The sequence below is a fragment of the Felis catus genome, chromosome B2 (assembly GCF_018350175.1).
Source record: "Felis catus isolate Fca126 chromosome B2, F.catus_Fca126_mat1.0, whole genome shotgun sequence".
NCBI lineage: Eukaryota > Metazoa > Chordata > Mammalia > Carnivora > Felidae > Felis > Felis catus.
In genome coordinates, this window is record NC_058372.1 from 70,272,983 (window position 1) to 70,290,778 (window position 17,796).

Below are 17,796 nucleotides of genomic sequence, written 5' to 3' on the forward strand. Positions count from 1 at the left end.
AGCTTTTTATCTTGATGAAATCCCAAGAATTCATTTTTGCTTTTGTTTCTCTTGCCTCCAAAGGCATACCTAGTAAGAGGTTGCCGCAGCAGAGATCAAAAAGGTTGCTGCCTATGTTCTCTTCCAGGATTTTGATGGATTCCTGTCTCACATTCAGGTCTTTCATCAATTTTGAATTTATATTGTATATGGTGTAAGAAGGTGGTCCAGTTTCATTATTCCACATGTTGCTGTCCAATTTTCCCAGCACTATTTGTTGAAGGGACTGTCTTTTTTCTGTTGGATACTCTTTCCTGCTTTGTTGAAGATGAGCTGACCACATAGTTGTGGATCCACTTCTGGGTTTTCTATTCTGTTCCACTGTCCCATCTATGTGTCTATTTTTGTGCCAGTACCATACTGTCTTGATGATTACAGCTTCTAATACAGCTTAATACAGCTTAAAGTCTGGAATTGTGATGCATCCAGCTTTGGTTTTCTTTTTCAACATTACTTTGTCTATATAGAGTCTTTTCTGTTTCCATAAAAATTTTATAATTGTTTTTTCTATAGCTCTGTGAAAAATGTTTATGCTATTTTGATAGGGATTGCATTGAACGTGTAGACTGCTTTGGGTAGTAGAGACATTGCAACAGTATTTGTTCTTCCAATGAGATATTTGTTATTCCATGGAATATTTTTCCATTTCTCTTTGTCTTCCTCAATTTCTTTCATAAGTGTTCTACAGTTTTCAGAGTACAAATCTTTTACCTCCCCGGTAGGTTTATTCCTAGTTATCTTATGGTTTTTGGTGCAATTGTAAATGGGATCGGTTCCTTGATTTCTCTTTCTGCTGCTTCATTATTGGTGTATAAGAATGCATCCAATTTCTGTGCATTGATTTTATCTTCTGTGACCTTGCTAAATTCATGTATCAGCTCTAGCAGTTTTTTGGTAGAGTCTTTTGGGTTTCCCACATAAAGTATCATGTTGTCTGCAAAGAGTTTGACTTCTTCCTTGCCAATTTGGATGCCTTTTATTTCTTTTTGTTGTCTGATTGCTCAGGCTAGGACTTCCAGTGCTATGTTGAACAACAATGGTAAGAGTGGACATCTCTATCATATTCCCCACCTTAGGAGAAAAGCTCTCAGTTTTTCCCAGTTGAGGATAATATTAGCTGTGGGTCTTTTATATATGACCTTTATGATGTTGAAGTATGTTCCATCTATCCCTACTTTTTTGAGGGTTTTTATTCAAGAACGGATGCTGTATTTTGTCAAATGCTTTTTTTTTTGCATTTATTGAGAGGATCATATGGTTCTTATCCTTTCTTGTACTAACGTGGTATGTCATGTTATTTATTTGCAGATATTGAACCACCTCTGCAGCCCAGGAGTAAATCCCACTTGGTCACAGTGAAGAGAAAGTTTTCTCAAAGAAGTATATTAGAAGCTATTTCCACTTCAATAGCACACCTACCCTTCAGATGTCATGAAATCCCACTGCTTTTTGAACACAGACCCACACCTCTACTTAGCCGCCAAGGCCAGGACCCTGTCGTTGACTCTGCAGGTGTGTGGCCATGTGTCCATGGGAGTCTTACTATTCACGCATCTATACAGAGACTTCATATTCTCAAGGGCATTAGCTCATTTGCTCTTAGTCCATAAATAATTATCTCCTATCATCCCATCATCACTTTCCCTCACTGTAACGCTCCTATCCTCTCATTTTTCTCCTACGAGCATCAATACCTTGTCACTTGTAACTCAGTTCAAATTTTCTCTCATTACATTCTCACTTAATTTTCTCCATAATTTTTCCCCCTTTCACCCTTACTAACAGCCTCCATCCTCAGAGAATCAGTATCCCTTCATCTCTTTTGGTAAATGGTTCTTTTTTCTAAAGAGTTTTTACTTCTCTTTATTTCTTTAAGTGCACTGAACTTAAAACCTAATGATGCATCACTCCATAGCCCTCTCCCCAGATGATTACTTCTTCCATTGTCCCCATTCAGTAAGCCAATATTACCACTATAAACCATTTAATCTATTGTCTGCTATTCTCCTAAATTTCTGGTCATCACTTTATATATCTATTGTCCTGAAGACCCATTTCCACCTTCTCAGCTCATGAGCATCTCTGAAGAATGCTCTGCCATCAACACAGTGATTTCAACAGCTGTATCAGTAATTCCCGAGACTCTTTCACTCTCTTAGACATCATATCTCCTAGATATCAGAGATACCTACATAAGTTGGCAGTTACTTCTGCTATTCTTATATTTAAATATATTTTGGCCAAGCTGGGAAGTTTCAGTTGTGCATTTGTTTTCTGTTGCTGCTGTGACAAATGACCACAAACTTAATGGCTTAAACAACTGGAACTTATTCTCTTGCAGTTCTGGAGGCCATAAGTCTAAAATGGCCTCATGAGTCTAAAACCAAGGTATCAATCAATACCTTTATTCCTTCCAGATCACTTAGCTAGGGCTACATAACACAACTTGCTGCTTCTGTCACCACATTGCCTTTTCTTCTTCTATCACCAAAACTAGTTTTGCCTGTGTTTTATAAGGACACTTGTGGGTGGCTCAGTCAGTTAAGTGTCTGACTTCGGCTCAGGTTGTGATCTCACAGTTCGTGAGTTTGAGCCCCACATCAGGCTCTGAGCTGACAGCCCAGAGCCTGGAGCCTACTTCAGATTCTGTTTCTCCCTCTCTCTTTCTCTGTACTTCCCCCACTTGTGCTCTGTCTCTCTCTCAAAAATAGATAAACATTAAAAAAAAGGACACTTGTGATTATAGGAATGGCCCACCCAGATCATCCAATATAATCTCCCTTTCTCAAAGTGCTTAACATAATTACATCTACAAAATCAATCTTGCCATACAAAGTAACCATTCAGGATAAAGAAATTGTGGTTTATATACACAATGGAATACTACATGGCAATGAGAAAAAATGAAATATGGCCCTTTGTATCAACGTGGATGGAACTGGAGAGTGTGATGCTAAGTGAAATAAGCCATACAGAGAAAGACAGATACCATATGGTTTCACTCTTATGTGGATCCTGAGAAACTTAACAGGAACCCATGGGGGAGGGGAAGGAAAAAAAAAAAGAGGTTAGAGGGGAGAGAGCCAAAGCATAAGAGACTGTTAAAAACTGAGAACAAACTGACGGTTGATGGGGGGTGGGAGGGAAGGGAGGGTGGGTGATGGGTATTGAGGAGGGCACCTTTTGGGATGAGCACTGGGTGTTGTATGGAAACCAATTTGACAATAAATTTCATATATTAAAAAAAATAAATAAAAAAAATAAAAAATAAATAAAAAATAAAAAAAGACAAAGTAACCATTCATAGGTTCTGAGGATTAAGATGTGGATATTTTGGGGAGTCAATTATTCAGCCTGCCACAGGCTAAATGCCCCCAAGCACAACATGGTATTCATAGGAATCATCAGGAAACATCTTCTGTGTCAATGGCACTAAAACAGCACAGCTAGGAAGACAGTTTCCAAATGATGTTGGCATAGTAGGACATTGTGAGGTACTAAAGGGACAAAAAGGGGGGCCCTGGGTGGTTCAGTCTGTTAAACGTCCAACTTTGGCTCAGGTCATGATCTCATGCTTTGTGATTTCAAGCCCCACATCTGGCTCTCTGCTGTCAGCACAGAGCCTGCTTCGGGTCCTCTGCCCCTCCTCTCTCCGTCCCTCCTGCACTCACTCTCTCTCTCTCTCTCAAAAATAAATAAACATTAAAAAAATAAAAAATAAATAAAGGGACAAAAAGTAGCCAATGTCAGTGGCAGGAATATTTAGCAATGTGTCTGTCCATCCATATCATGATTATTCTGTATGATATGGGTGTGCTGGTAAACATAGGATTAACAACTTTATTTTCACCCATTCTTTTTGTCCTGATGTACCATTATGGTCAATTTCTCATACTGTCTTTCCTGTATTTCCTGTATTTCTTCTCTTTACCTGAAATATCTTCCTTTTTGATCTTCTACCTATTCCAATACTATCCAAATTCTTGACACTTCCTTGAATCTTTCTCTACTGTTTCACTCACATGATCTGATTTCTTCCTTCTCTAAATTTCTTAGCATCTGGAATCACAACCACATAGTTTAACATTTCTTACCAGTTTTGATTCTTGATTATATATATATAATCATATAGATCATATATCATATAACTATATTATATATATCTCAGTTGGGTATTTCTTTATTTCTACAGAACCAAGTAGAATGATGTACAGAGAAGAGGGACACTCAACAAATACTTCATCATTCATTGATAGATTCAAATTGCTCATGAGATTAATCGGAGAAATATACAAACATATAAAATTCCAAATCCATTACACTATTGTGGTTAATTAGGCCAATTGTTCATAATAATAAGGTAAGATAATATTATGTGTGTTATAAATAATAATAATAGCAATAATGAGAATATAAATGTTTTTTAAAAAGAGTTCTGGTTTTAATGAAGGAGTTCAATAAAGAGGCATTTTAGAAACGCTGTTGTTAATATCCATCTTTTCACATAGCAGCTATAACCATCAGAAATGCTTCTTATAGGTCTGGGACTCAAAATACTGCTTTATGAAAAGAAGTTCATTACAGAGGTGAGACAACAATGCCATGTGACACCCTAAGCCATATGGTTCAGGAAGATTTCCTCCCCATAGCACTGACTAAATGCTTAGTATTGCTCTTATAAAAGCAGTTTTCTTTCCAGACCATGCAGAGGTTAGGTTCTATACTGAACCATGAAATTTGATTTTTTTATTTTAATATGTATAAAGATAAACTTTAGGCTCTTCTGGGTCTGGGCTTCATTTGTTCAGGATTATAATTTCTCCATGATATAGCATCATGTATATATACGGCCCTATAGAAACATAACTTCAAAATAACTTCAAAAGATGATTAATGAAAAAACATTATTCAACTTTTTAAAAATGCAGAGGAAAAATTTGTTTCAATAACAACCAAATGGTAGTGAATTCCAAATATGAATTTTGTAATACATCAAATCGACTTTCATTATTTCTTCTAAGTACATAAAAGCCATTCCACAGAGAGCTTTGTTCTTGTATTATGTATTACAGCAAATGAAAAAAGAATTATTGTCATCTATGTCTCTTAACTACAAATAATCACTTATCCTTAACTTTACCATTTATCATAGACATGTGAATAATAATCTTTTCTAAACTTAATAGAACTAATCTGTGATCCTTTCTAAAAAAATAACTATAAAAGCTTGCATGAGTGTTTCCACCTGATATGTTTGCCTCAAATTCAATTTTTGTTTAACTATTTAAATTTTTTTTCATCATATAGATTTTGAGAATGGAAATTTGGAATTTTAGCTATTACTGAAGGACCTTTTGCATCTTTGATTCTAAAATGAGGTAATTCTTTAAGTGAAATATATGAATTATAAACTGATGGAAAATACACAGATAGCAATACAGAGGTGTCAATAAATACAAAGAAATAGCAAAGACTGTAAAAGTGAACCAAGGAAAAATATTTTGAAATCAAATAGCTATAAAATACAGGCATAGAATATAGAAACATAATTTGGATACTTATCTTAGTTCTCCACTCCATTGTGTCTCACAAATTTAGGGCAGGAAAACTCTCAAACCTAAGAATATAAAAAGAAGTCCTAAAAATTGCATTCACAATCTTTTAAAAAATAAGTAGAAGAAATTGTACACAGTATAACGCATTTCAAAATAGAAATTATGATACAGATAGCTAAAAGTGCTAGCCAGAGGAAAAGAGAACTTCTTAAAATCAAAAGCTAATTCCTCAGTATCTAAGTTTATGTGCAGTAATGTAGCTTGCTAGGAGTTTTCAAGTTAATTAAAAAGACATTTTTAGGTGTTTTCACTTAAATTAGCTAATAATTTTAGTGAATTGACAAACAATTTGGCAAATTAGCTAATAATTTACGTATTTTTATGTTAACCCCCAAACAACATCTTGTTGGAATATATCCAATTGTAACTCAGTCCTGGTATAATTGCCATCTTGCCTAAGCAGTTACTTGTAAACTACCAAAGCCAATCCTGACAATTGAACATATATCAGAATATTTCCAGTTGTAAAAGCAGATGGATTTTAACAATTTAAACCTCCTTCTAATATGAATTTTAAAAAGTAAACAAATGTAGCCTATTGACTTCCAGATAAAGGTTCCTGAATAAAAACATGCATTATTTTTATTTCCTCCTAAAACTTGATTAAAACTTCAGTGAAAGTCTCTTAAGCTGTTTGAGGAATATGGTGGCAGATCCAGCAGAGCTCTGGGCACCCTGCTCCTATTTCTGACTCCCTGCTGTTTGCTTCTGCTGAGGAGCAAGTTGGTTAGGACCCATGCTGCAGCCATGGCTTTTAAAGACACTGGGAAGGCACCCACGGAACCAAAGGTGGCGATTCACCAAATTAGAATTACTCTAACTAGCCACAGTGTAAACCCTTTGGAGAAGGTATGTGCTGACTTGATCAGAGATGCAAGGGAAAAGAATCCCAAAGTGAAAGGACCTGTGATTCTGAGAATCACTACAAGAAAAACTGCTTGTGGTGAAGGTTCTAAGACTTGGGATCATTTTCACTGATTTGCAGTCCTTCTGACATTATTAAACAGATTAAGGAGTTGAGGTTGAAGTCACCATTGCAGATGCAGAAAACATCCTTTTTAATAAATTGATTATCAGTTGTTAAAAAAAATGTAATGAAAGTCTCTTAAGATATAAACCCATTAAAGCAGAGTGAGAGAAGAAAACAGCAACTATTTTAAAAGCTGGAAGGTAAGCAGAAAAATGGTAACTAAGAGCACATTGAGAAAGGTTAATCTTAAACCTATAGTATAAAAAGTTCAAGGTCGCCTGGGTAGCTCAGTCTGTTAAGCATCCAACTTCAGGTCATGATCTCGCAGTTTGTGAGTTCAAGCCATGTATTGGGCTCTGTGCTGACAGCTCAGAGCCTGGAACCTGCTTCAGATTCTGTGTCTCTGTCTCTCTCTACTCCTCCCCCATTCATGGTCTGTCTTTCTCTCTATCTCTCTCAAAAATAAATAAACATTAAAAAAAAACAGTTGAAGATGCAATCTCTTGAACTCTTGATTTAAAATAAATACCTAAATACCTGAAGAATTGGCAGAATAATATTTTTGGAAATGGATTCAATGAGCGCTAAAAGCATGAGAATTTGTTGAAAATTTACTCATACATTAAGACTTAGATCTCCCTCTTTGTTCCAAAGTCTGTAGGTTACTGTTTCTCTCTTACATTAGCAGAGAATTACAAGTATATTTTTGACAGCTTTATCGAGATATAATTCACATATCATAAAATGTACCCATTTAAAGTATAATTCAATGATTTGTAATATATTCAGAGCTGTGCAATTGTCATCACAATTGACTTTTAATTACCCCAAAAAGAAACTCCATACCCATTAGCTATCACCCTCCAATCCCCTTCTTTCCAGCTGTAAGAAATTATTAATAAAATTAAATTTTAAATTAATTAAGATTAATCAGAATTTTATCACACACTCCATAACTTGCTCTAATTTTATATATGAGCTTTCAACCAAAGATTACCATTTTAAGAAGGCTTATAAAATCAAAGAAAAACCAACCCAATAGAAAAGTAGCAATTTGGATTAAAAGAAAAAATAACTACATAAGGAGAAAAAAACTTTAAAAAATAATAAACCTTAACTATCATTAATGTCCTGAGAGAAATAAGTTATTGCATCCAAGAGCCATCATAGGATGCTATAAAAAATAAAGAAAAAACACTCAGAAGACAAAAAGTAAAAGCTCTCAGGTTTTCAAAAAGAAGAGTAGACATGAAAAACTCAGTGGGCAGTTTGGAAGAAGGAATTGAAAAAATTTCCTACACAGTATGCCAAAAAGACAAGAAAATGGAGATAGGAGAGTAAAGTAAAAAATATAGTAGAAGGCCTTCATTATACTCAATATCCAATTAAAGACGTTCCAGAAAGAAATAAAAGAAAAAAAATAGAGTGAAAAAATCAAATAAATTATTTAAGAGATTTTCAAAGTACTTAAAGACCTGAGTGCTCACTTTGAGAGAGTCAAGAAAGTACCCAGTGAAAGTATAAAAATAGACTCAAAGGCATGCCATCATGAAATTTAATAATGCTGGAAACAAAGACATCCTTCAAGATTAAAAAAATTTAAAAAAGAGCAAGGACAGGCTTCTAGAGGCAATATGAAGGCAGTGAAAAGAGACTTAGTAAATTTTTTATAATCTCCTCAAATCCCCTCACACAAAAAATGCTAAAAGTACAATTAAGGCACTTGAAGAAAATTAAAATGGCCAATGATATCTTCAATAAAACTAGGTAATAAGGAACGCTCCTGAGTATTCAGGTGAAGCCAAAATACCAGTAATAACATAGGTCTTCCAACTCCAACAGCTAGCTATACAGTGTTAGTGGTAAAAAGAAAATAAGTGGAAGGATGTGTAAATAGTCACCAATAAATACTTAACCCCATAAGGAGAGGACCACAGACTGAATGTAACCCTATGTGAGTAAATTTGAGGACAACTAATAAATTTTAAGGAAGTCCCTCTAGGCTTCAAATAAGAGGTTAGTGCACAAAGATTCCAGGACACCAACTAATGGAGAAACAAGAAATTCAAATAATGTAGAAGAGACCAAATCACTAGTGAAATACAAAAATGTCTAATAAACCTTCCCTTGTAGAAGGAAAGGTCCACTCTGAAGTAAAACTACAGAAACAGAAATCACATTGGGAAGGGCGAGAACACTGGGGATCCCAGGGAGAGATAAAGCTCAGATACTCTGTGGCAGAAGAAATCAGTAGTGCGTAGAGTACTGTAATAGCAATGAAGAATGTTAACGATGAGATCACCACAAAAAGCAAGGCTAGTAGAGCTCTAGACAGTACAGAAATAGAGGCAGGAAACCTACCTGAATCATATTGGGCCAGCCCTGAAAGATGTGTAAGTGGCTAAAACATGTAGACAGATGATAGGCAGACAGATGATAGATAGATAGATAGATAGATAGATAGATAGATAGATAGATGATAGATATAGAGATTAGATAGATAGCAAAGCTCTTGAGCTTTGGGGCAAGAGCTACCATAGCCCAGCCATACTCCCATATAGAAACATCCTACTAATAATCCAGGAAATGCTATTGCATTCAAACATATGAAACAAAATTATAATCAAATAAGATTATCAAAGCTCTGAAAGAAGAGTGTAAGTCAAAATTAGAACATCTCAGATAAAATGACTAGACAAACATATATATTTTTTAAAAGAAGTCACGGATAAATAAAAAGAAAGTGAAAAAAAATTAAAGACAAAATGTGAAGAAATACAAGAATATATAAATTCAAAGCAAAGTAGGAGAAATAGAGGAAAGAAGAGGGAAAAGAGGACTATAATGAAACAGAAATAAAGATACAAAGGATTTTCAAGTGAAAGATATAAAAGACATTCAAAGAAAACTTAGGTGTAGTTTAAATACCTAAAGAAGGAAAACATAACAATTGAAAAAAATAAAAATTTAAAGTGCAATACAAAGCATTTTTTCTTCTGAAAAACAACAACAACAACATTTTTTCTACATATTGAATTGGGCACACTGAGTACTTGGAAAGTAAACCCAAGAGTAGTCAACGTTCATATCTAGTAAAGTTACTTTGTACTTTAAAGATATGGAGTAAAACATTCAGACAGAAACACTAAGTGACCAATAAGGGGAAAATATGTTAGATTGGTCCCATATTTTTCAACAACATTTTATAACCTCAGAAAATAGAACATATCTACAAATTGTACTCAATCTCACACTTTCCCCCTCCTCAAATACTTCCCTTATGCCCAGAGTTCAAGATAGGTGATCAGCAAAATCTTCACTATCATTAACTTTCTGAAAGTTCCCTCTACCTTTATGCTCCAGTGGAAATCTGACTAGTCTCTGATACTACTGTTTTTCTTTAGTCCCTCTTAAGGGGAGCCTATTTTCTCTCCTTGTCCTTTATGATATAGAAATGGGTGTCCTCCTTTGCCTCATTGATAATTCCAGACCATTAAATTTCTTTCCTACTAAACCTCCAAGCTCCTTTGAAGCTCATTCCATCAGTCTATACCATCATGTAGTGGGCTAAATACTGGTCCCCCAAAATATCCAGGTCTTAATTCCTAGAACCTGTGAATGTTATCTTATATGGCAAAGATTTGATTAAGTTAAGGGTCTTGATATGGGGAGAGTATCCTGGATTATCCAGGTCAAGTACATCCTAAATATAATAAATGGCCTTATAAGAGGAAGGCAGAGAGAGATTTGACAAAAGAAGAGGAGAGGGTTGGTAGGACCATAGAAGCAGAGAGTTGAGTGATGTGCTTTAAAGATGGAAAAGGAAACAAGCCAAGGAATGAAGGAAGCCACAGAAAGCCTAAAAGACTAGGAAATAGATCTTTTTGTTCAAAGCCTCCAAAAGGAACCAGCCTTGTTGACACCTTGACATTAGCCCAGTGTAAGTGATTTTAGAATTCTGACTTCCAGAACTGCAATTTTGTGCTAATTCTTTACAGAAGGATTATGAAACTAATATACCCCATTTAGATGCAGATATCTACAGATGTCTAGGCCATTCAATCTCACCTCATTCCTCGAAGATTACAGTACCTGCTTACCCCTTACACTAATATCTTACCCCCTAAACTATTTTAGCAAATAACTCATCATTCCCTGTCATTACCAAGAACAGGACCTCTCACCATCTATAATCTCAATTTCTAGGACCTTATTGACCAACCACTACCTTCTGTCTTTCCATCCCATTCCTTGCACCCTCCTCAACAATCCTTTGATCGCCATAACTTGCAATTAATTTACTTTATCATTTTTTCACTTCTCTAGCTTGTCTCATGTTTTCTATTTCTCCTGAGGTTTCAAGATCATTGATCATAATCACATACACTCTCAATACCCTTGCCATATTCTCTCTCTACCATATCCTCTTGGTGAAATTCCTAACCCAGTTAAGTCAATATCTGACCAGTCTACAGTCTGCCATATGAGCAGCTGGAGAATGAATGAATGAATGAATGAATAAATAAATAAATAAATAAATAAATCTGGAGAATAGACACTTTGCTGACTGTTCTCAATTAAATGTATGCCCACTATCCTCAAGTGGGCCTTTAAGGTTGGTTGGAATTCTACTTACATTTTACTTTAATCACTCATTTTTCTACAGGTATATTTCAACACACTAAAATGAGAATCCTCTCAGGACAGAAGATTTGTCTATTTTTCTTACCAATGTATGCCCAGAAATTAAAATAGTGCCTGGTACACAATAGGCATACTTATAAGTTGTTGAATTAATAAATTAATTTTATATCTCTTTTCTTTATACTTAAATTCCAACAGTTATTCTACCTTCCCAATTTTCAGGTTGTGATTTTGCTTATTTTACCAAGAAAATCAAAGCACTCAGAAAAGAAGACCAACACCAATATAATTATATTAATTTTTACAAATCATTTTTTTACAAAATTGCAAGGACAATGTAATAGGGAAAGGAATCTCTTAAACACATGGTGCTGGAAAAATTGAACATGTATATGGAAAGAAAAGAAAAGGGGGGGAAGGAAAAAGAAAGAAAGAGAGAAAGAAAGAAAGAAAGAAAGAAAGAAAGAAAGAAAGAAAGAAGAAAGAAAGAAGAAAGAAAGAAAGAAAGAAAGAAAGAAAGAAAGAAAGAAAGAAAGAAAGAAAGAAAGAAAGAAAAGGAAAAGAAAAAAGAAATTCTACTTATACCTCACACCTAAAGAAATTAACACAAGGGGCGCCTGGGTGGCGCAGTCGGTTAAGCGTCTGACTTCAGCCAGGTCACGATCTCGCGGTGCGTGAGTTTGAGCCCCGCATCAGGCTCTGGGCTGATGGCTCAGAGCCTGGAGCCTGTTTCTGATTCTGTGTCTCCCTCTCTCTCTGCCCCTCCCCCGTTCATGCTCTGTCTCTCTCTGTCCCAAAAATAAATAAACGTTGAAAAAAAAATTTAAATAAATAAATAAATAAATAAATAAAATAAAAAAAGAAATTAACACAAAATAAATCATATATCTAATGAAAACATGAGACAAAACACTTACAGAAGAAAATACAGGAGAAAAGTATTTTGATATTGGACTAGGCAAAGATTTCTTAGGTACAGCACCAAAAAAAAATCCATGAAAAAAAATGAATGAATAAATTGGACTTTATCAAAATTTAAAACCTTTGCTTTGTGAAAATTCTGTTAGAAGAAGGAAAAGACAAGCCACAGACTAGAGAAAATATTTTCAAATCATACTTCTAACAAGGACTTGAATCTAAAATATATAAAGAAATGTTTAAAACTCAACAATAAGAAGACATTTTTTAAATGAGCAAAAAAAGTTAAACAGACACTTCACCCAGAGAAGACGTACAGATGGCAACTAAACATTTTAAAATATGTTTATCATCATCAAATATTATCAAAATACAAATTAAAACACAATGAGAAATCCCTGCATACCTTTTAGAATGACTAAATTTTGGACAATATTGAGTGCTGTGAGGATATGGAGTAGCTGAATTGCTCTTACATTTTGATTTTACCTTGGAAAACAATTTGGCAGTTTCTTTCTCTTTCTTTCCTTCCTTCCTTCCTTCCTTCCTTCCTTCCTTCCTTCCTTCCTTCCTTTTTTTAAGAGATAGAAATTTATTGAATACACTGCAAGGGAAAAGGTGGGCAGGACAGCGAAGGAGAGACTATCTGCCATGAGGTGGTGATGAGGGGCCATACTCACTGGGCAGAGTGAAGGAGTATGGGGAGGTATGGAATTTTCCTTTTTTTTTGAGAGAGAAAGAGTGAAAGAGAGAGAGAGAGCAAGCATGTGCATATGGGGAAGGGGTAGAGGAAGAGGGGGAAAAGAACCTTAAGCAGGCTCCATGCTTAATGCAGAGCCTGATTTGGGGCTCAATCCCATGACCCTGAAATCACGACCTGGGATGAAATCAAAAGTCAGACATAACCAACTGAGCAACTCAGATACCCAGGTGCACCTGGCAGTTTCTTAATAAATTAAATATACACCTAGCAGAAGGCTCAGTAATCCCATGCCTAGATATTTATCCAAAAGAAATGAAAACTTGTGAACACACAAAAATCTGCATATAGCTGTTTATAGCAACTTTGTTTACAACAATCTAGATATACTTCAGCCAGTGAAAGAATAAACAAACAGTAGTACATTGGTATAATGAAACACTAGTCAGCAATGAAAAGCAACAATATATTGATAACATGGTACAGCATGGATGAATCTCCCACGCATTTTTCTAAGTGTAAAGAGTTGGACCAAAAAAACTACAAACCAGGATTCCATTTTTATGACATCTTGGAAAAGACAATACTATAGGAATGGAGAACAGATCAGTGGCAACCAGGCATCATGGGGGGCTGAAGAGGTAACTAGAAAGGAGTGGTACAACAGAATTTTTGAGTGCATCAGGATGGTCATGACAGATGTAAAACCTATTCATTTGTTAAAGACTTAGAACTGTGTATCAGAAGAATGAACTTTAGTGTATGTGAATTTAAAAATAAAATGAAAAAAAATATTACTTCACATCTCCATCACCGAATCCAATTACTTATCCACACTTATATCCATATTAATACTCTTCCTTGTCCGATACTAAAATGGATAATCCCTTTTTTCCTGTTTTACTTGTTGAGTAGAGACAACTCATCTCAACTTCTCTTGCCCTTAGGCTGAGATATATAGCATTGGCTCCCCTGGTTCTCAGAACTTCAGACTTGAACTGAATTACACCACTGGCTTTCCTGGTTCTCTAGCTTATAGACACAAGATTGTGGGATTTCTCAGTCTCCGTGATGACAGTGAAAAATGACTAAATTTTAGAAAATAGGGTGCAAAGGAGAGACATCAAAAACATGCCCAAACAGGCATCCCAAACTTATATGCCAATCAATTATAACAACAATTTGGCATTCATCCATGGACAAAAGTGTCTTTGTGGGAGCTGTGGGATCCAGCACCATATACCAAGGGACTCAGGAAGAGTCTAACTAACCCAGACATTGGGTAATAAGCAAACAGATCTCATTCCAGGCTGTGGACCCTGCAGAAACCAGTAAACAAGTTTTGTCCCCTACCAGCCATGATCTGAGAGCCCCTGGAGAACACTGTCTTAGACAAACACCCATCAATGAGAGAGTCTTTGTGAAAATTCAAGAACCAGGGAAGAAGTTCCAGCACACATTATGTGTGTGTGCGTGTGTGTGTGTGTGTGTGTGTGTGTGTGTGTGTGTGTGCTCATATATATATGAGTTTGGTGATACATTGGAGAGGATAAGAGGAACAGTTTGGTTTTACCGACATCACCCCTCCCCCAAGGCAGAAGAGCTCAGTGCCAAGAGAGACCTTCTTGGTTTCTGATTTCACCTGCAGGGTAAAGTGAAAGTATGTGAATGAGTATCTGGCTTCCTGAGCTGTGAAGGATGCTGCCAAGGAGGCCCATTTTCTCTCACTGGATCCAAAGTACTAAGTCGTGAGCTGGACAATTAAGGGGCAGGTAGAGGCTGGGAGAGTGACAGGACTCTCAGAGGGCATTAAAGGGAACCAGATCCTACCAACTATATCCATGGACTCCATTAAGAAGCTTGCCCACAAGTCACTGGGGATGCCTTACGCACAGATCCCAACTGGCCAATGGGCACTCCCAGCATTCTACATGCCTCACCAACACACCCTTCCACCCTGTGGCTGGCTCCCTGTGCATGTTCCCAATGTGACAGGAGTGAGCATTGGCTAGTGCACAAGAAAAAAAGCTGGCCTAAATCTGTAGGCTAGGGAGAGTACACACTTGAGCTTTGATACCACGCTTGGGAAAGCCAAAGGAAGGCTGTTAGCATTCAGTCTGGTGCGTTGCATGACTGAGAGAAGGCAAACAAACTCAAGAATTCTTTTACAGCAGTACTGTTTTCAGAACTTGTCTTATCCAACCTATGAGCACTATTTCACACAGTTTATCACTATCCCTTCAAATACTCTCTTTAATTTCCTTCTAGGACAAATGGCTCTCTTTTCCTACTAGTTACTTATTCACAGTTACTTCCTGGTTATTTAATCCCTTGTTACTTATTCCTAGTTTACTGGCTTGTCCATTTATTCATTATTCAACAAATATTTGTGTACCTTCCCTGAACACCAGACACCATTCTAGATGCTGAAAATACAACAATAAACAAAACAAACAAAAACAAATGATTTTAGGGAGCTTACATTCTAATGACATAACTGACAGGGAAAGAATTCAAAATGATTTCATGCTAAACCAAGTAGATAGTTTAAGCACTTCATCCATGGTTTGATTCCTTACTTCTTCAGTATCTGCTCAAATATCTCTTGATCACATCATCACAGAAGGCATCTCTGATATGGGTATTTGACATTGCACAATGGTGTCCCACCTCATTTCCCCCTTCCCAATTAATTTTTCTCTCAAAGGGCTTATCATCATCTGATAAACAATACATTTTATTTATTTATATCCTATCTCTTCTCATTGGAATATAAGCATGAGGAGGCCAAGACCCTTATCTCTTATTCATTCCTCTCCCCAGAATACAGCACAGAGTAGAAGGACATAAATTATCCAGTGAATTTGTAATCCCAAGGGACAGCCAATATCACATTCATTTTATCGATGAGAAAACCTGAGGCTCTGGGAATTTATACAACTGATCAAAGTCACACAGTATGCATTGGAAAAACCCAGAAGCCTAGTAAAGAAAGTTTCCTCCCTTTTTCCGATTTGGCTTGGGCCAGTTCTGCAAAATTGTCATTGCTAAACAGAAGAGAAATTATCATGTGAATAACTGCCTTTATGTTTCTTTTTTAATATAAAAAAAATCAGAAGATATTGAAAGAGCTGAAAATATTTTCAAATATTAACAGCCTTTGACCCATTCAGTGTTTATGTTGAGTGTCTAAAATGAAATTCATACAAAGGAAGAGCTGTGCATGCCAACTTGTCTCATTTTTTTTCCCTTCCCTTTCTCCGCAGGCCTTGTAGCTTGAGTCACTTCATTGGAAGAGTACAAATATTTCACCAACCTGCTTGGTATGGATAATGAATAAGCAACCCATGTGAGATATTCAGAGGTTGAAATTGGGAGGAAATTACTTTGGAAGGAAGATGAGTCCAAGGACTACATCAGCAAACTGTGAGAATGCATAGAGATAGGAGTAATGTTGAAAATGCAAGCCAACATTCATGCCTGAAAACTGCCCTAGAAATAAGTGCTATTATTATCCCACTGAGATGTTGTGCTGAAAAACACAGACCAATACTTAGAGCTAAAATTGTAAAAATGTCTAGATTGTATCAATAAGACCACTTTCATAGTTTTGATTCTATACCATTAGAGATTTTTGTTAAAAGTTTAGGTCTCAAATTTATCCAAAAGTACTTTTAATTCCCCAATATTTGCTCCTTCATTTCAGTTTAACTATGGGGACTTATGGGACCGTCCCAGCCCTCTCACTGTGCCAGCCCACACTGGCCTGTCTCAGCTGGATAAATCCCCTTGGATAGTGAAGGGCTAGAGAAACAATAGGAACATGTTAGATATCGTTTAGTCCTACTATGGCATAGGCTCTGAATCGTTCCCACACACACAAAAAATGTTTATACACCTGAAGAAAATAACTAGTGAACTCTAAGACTAAGCCATCAAGCTAGAGAAAGAGTAGAAGAAATAAATATAGCCTCATTAGTGGCTGAAGCATAAGCTCTGTTACTGATCTAACTTCCAGAGAGCTCTGGATAACCAGCCTGGTCCTATTCTGCCACTTTTAGGTTTAGGAGCTTACCTGGACCAGGATTACTCAGCTTGGGGAGGACGAGGGTGATAAATGAGAGATGTGTTCATGCGTGAGTGTTCTGCTTTCTGTTTTACTTAGCAGTCACCTTGTATGATCCTGAGGTCTGTGAGATAAAAATAGTTAGCTCAGATGAGGTGGTCCTCTCAACACACAGCCAGACTACATTAGGCATAGTCTACAGACATGCCCCCGCTTCATATGTATATGTATAATGCTAACTTGGGGAGTGGGTTCCGCAGTTGTGCTTCCTGAGGTTCCAACGGGTTCCTGCTGACTCAGACATTGACATCCACAAATGTCTACCCTGCTATTTATGGAAGCTAACACCTCCATAAATGTCCTGAGGACTCTTGCTGACTGCACCAGCTTCCCTCTGTATTATTGTGAAAAGGAAATATAATTTGATTCACCCAACTGGTGTGTTTGTCTTTATGCCAGTGCAAATCTGCTGTGGCAACCAACAGTTGTCAATACAAAGTTTGTGGTTGGATTTCAGCATTTTGCACTGGGGCTTCAGCTCACAGGAAAAGAAAAGCCCTGGGGCGCCTGGGTGGCTCTGTTGGTTAAGTGTTTGACTTCGGCTCACATCCTGATCTCACAGCTTGTGATTTCAAGCCCCACGTCAGGCTCTGTGCTGACAGCTCGGAGCCTGGAGCCTGCTTCAGATTCTGTGTCTCCCTCTCTCTCTCTGCCCCTCCTCTGCTCACACTCTGTCTCTCTCTCTCAAAAAATAAATAAACATTAAAAAAAAATTTTTTTAAAGAAGAAAAGCCCTGTTTTAATATCTTCTACACAAACACACATATTCAATAAAAGATAACTT

The 17,796-nt window shown here is 36.5% G+C and overlaps 1 pseudogene; it reads left to right on the top strand.

Moving 5' to 3' along the window:
- Window positions 1–6,401: 6,401 nt before the first annotated feature.
- LOC111560595 lies at window positions 6,402–16,694 on the top strand (annotated as a pseudogene).
- Window positions 16,695–17,796: the final 1,102 nt, after the last annotated feature.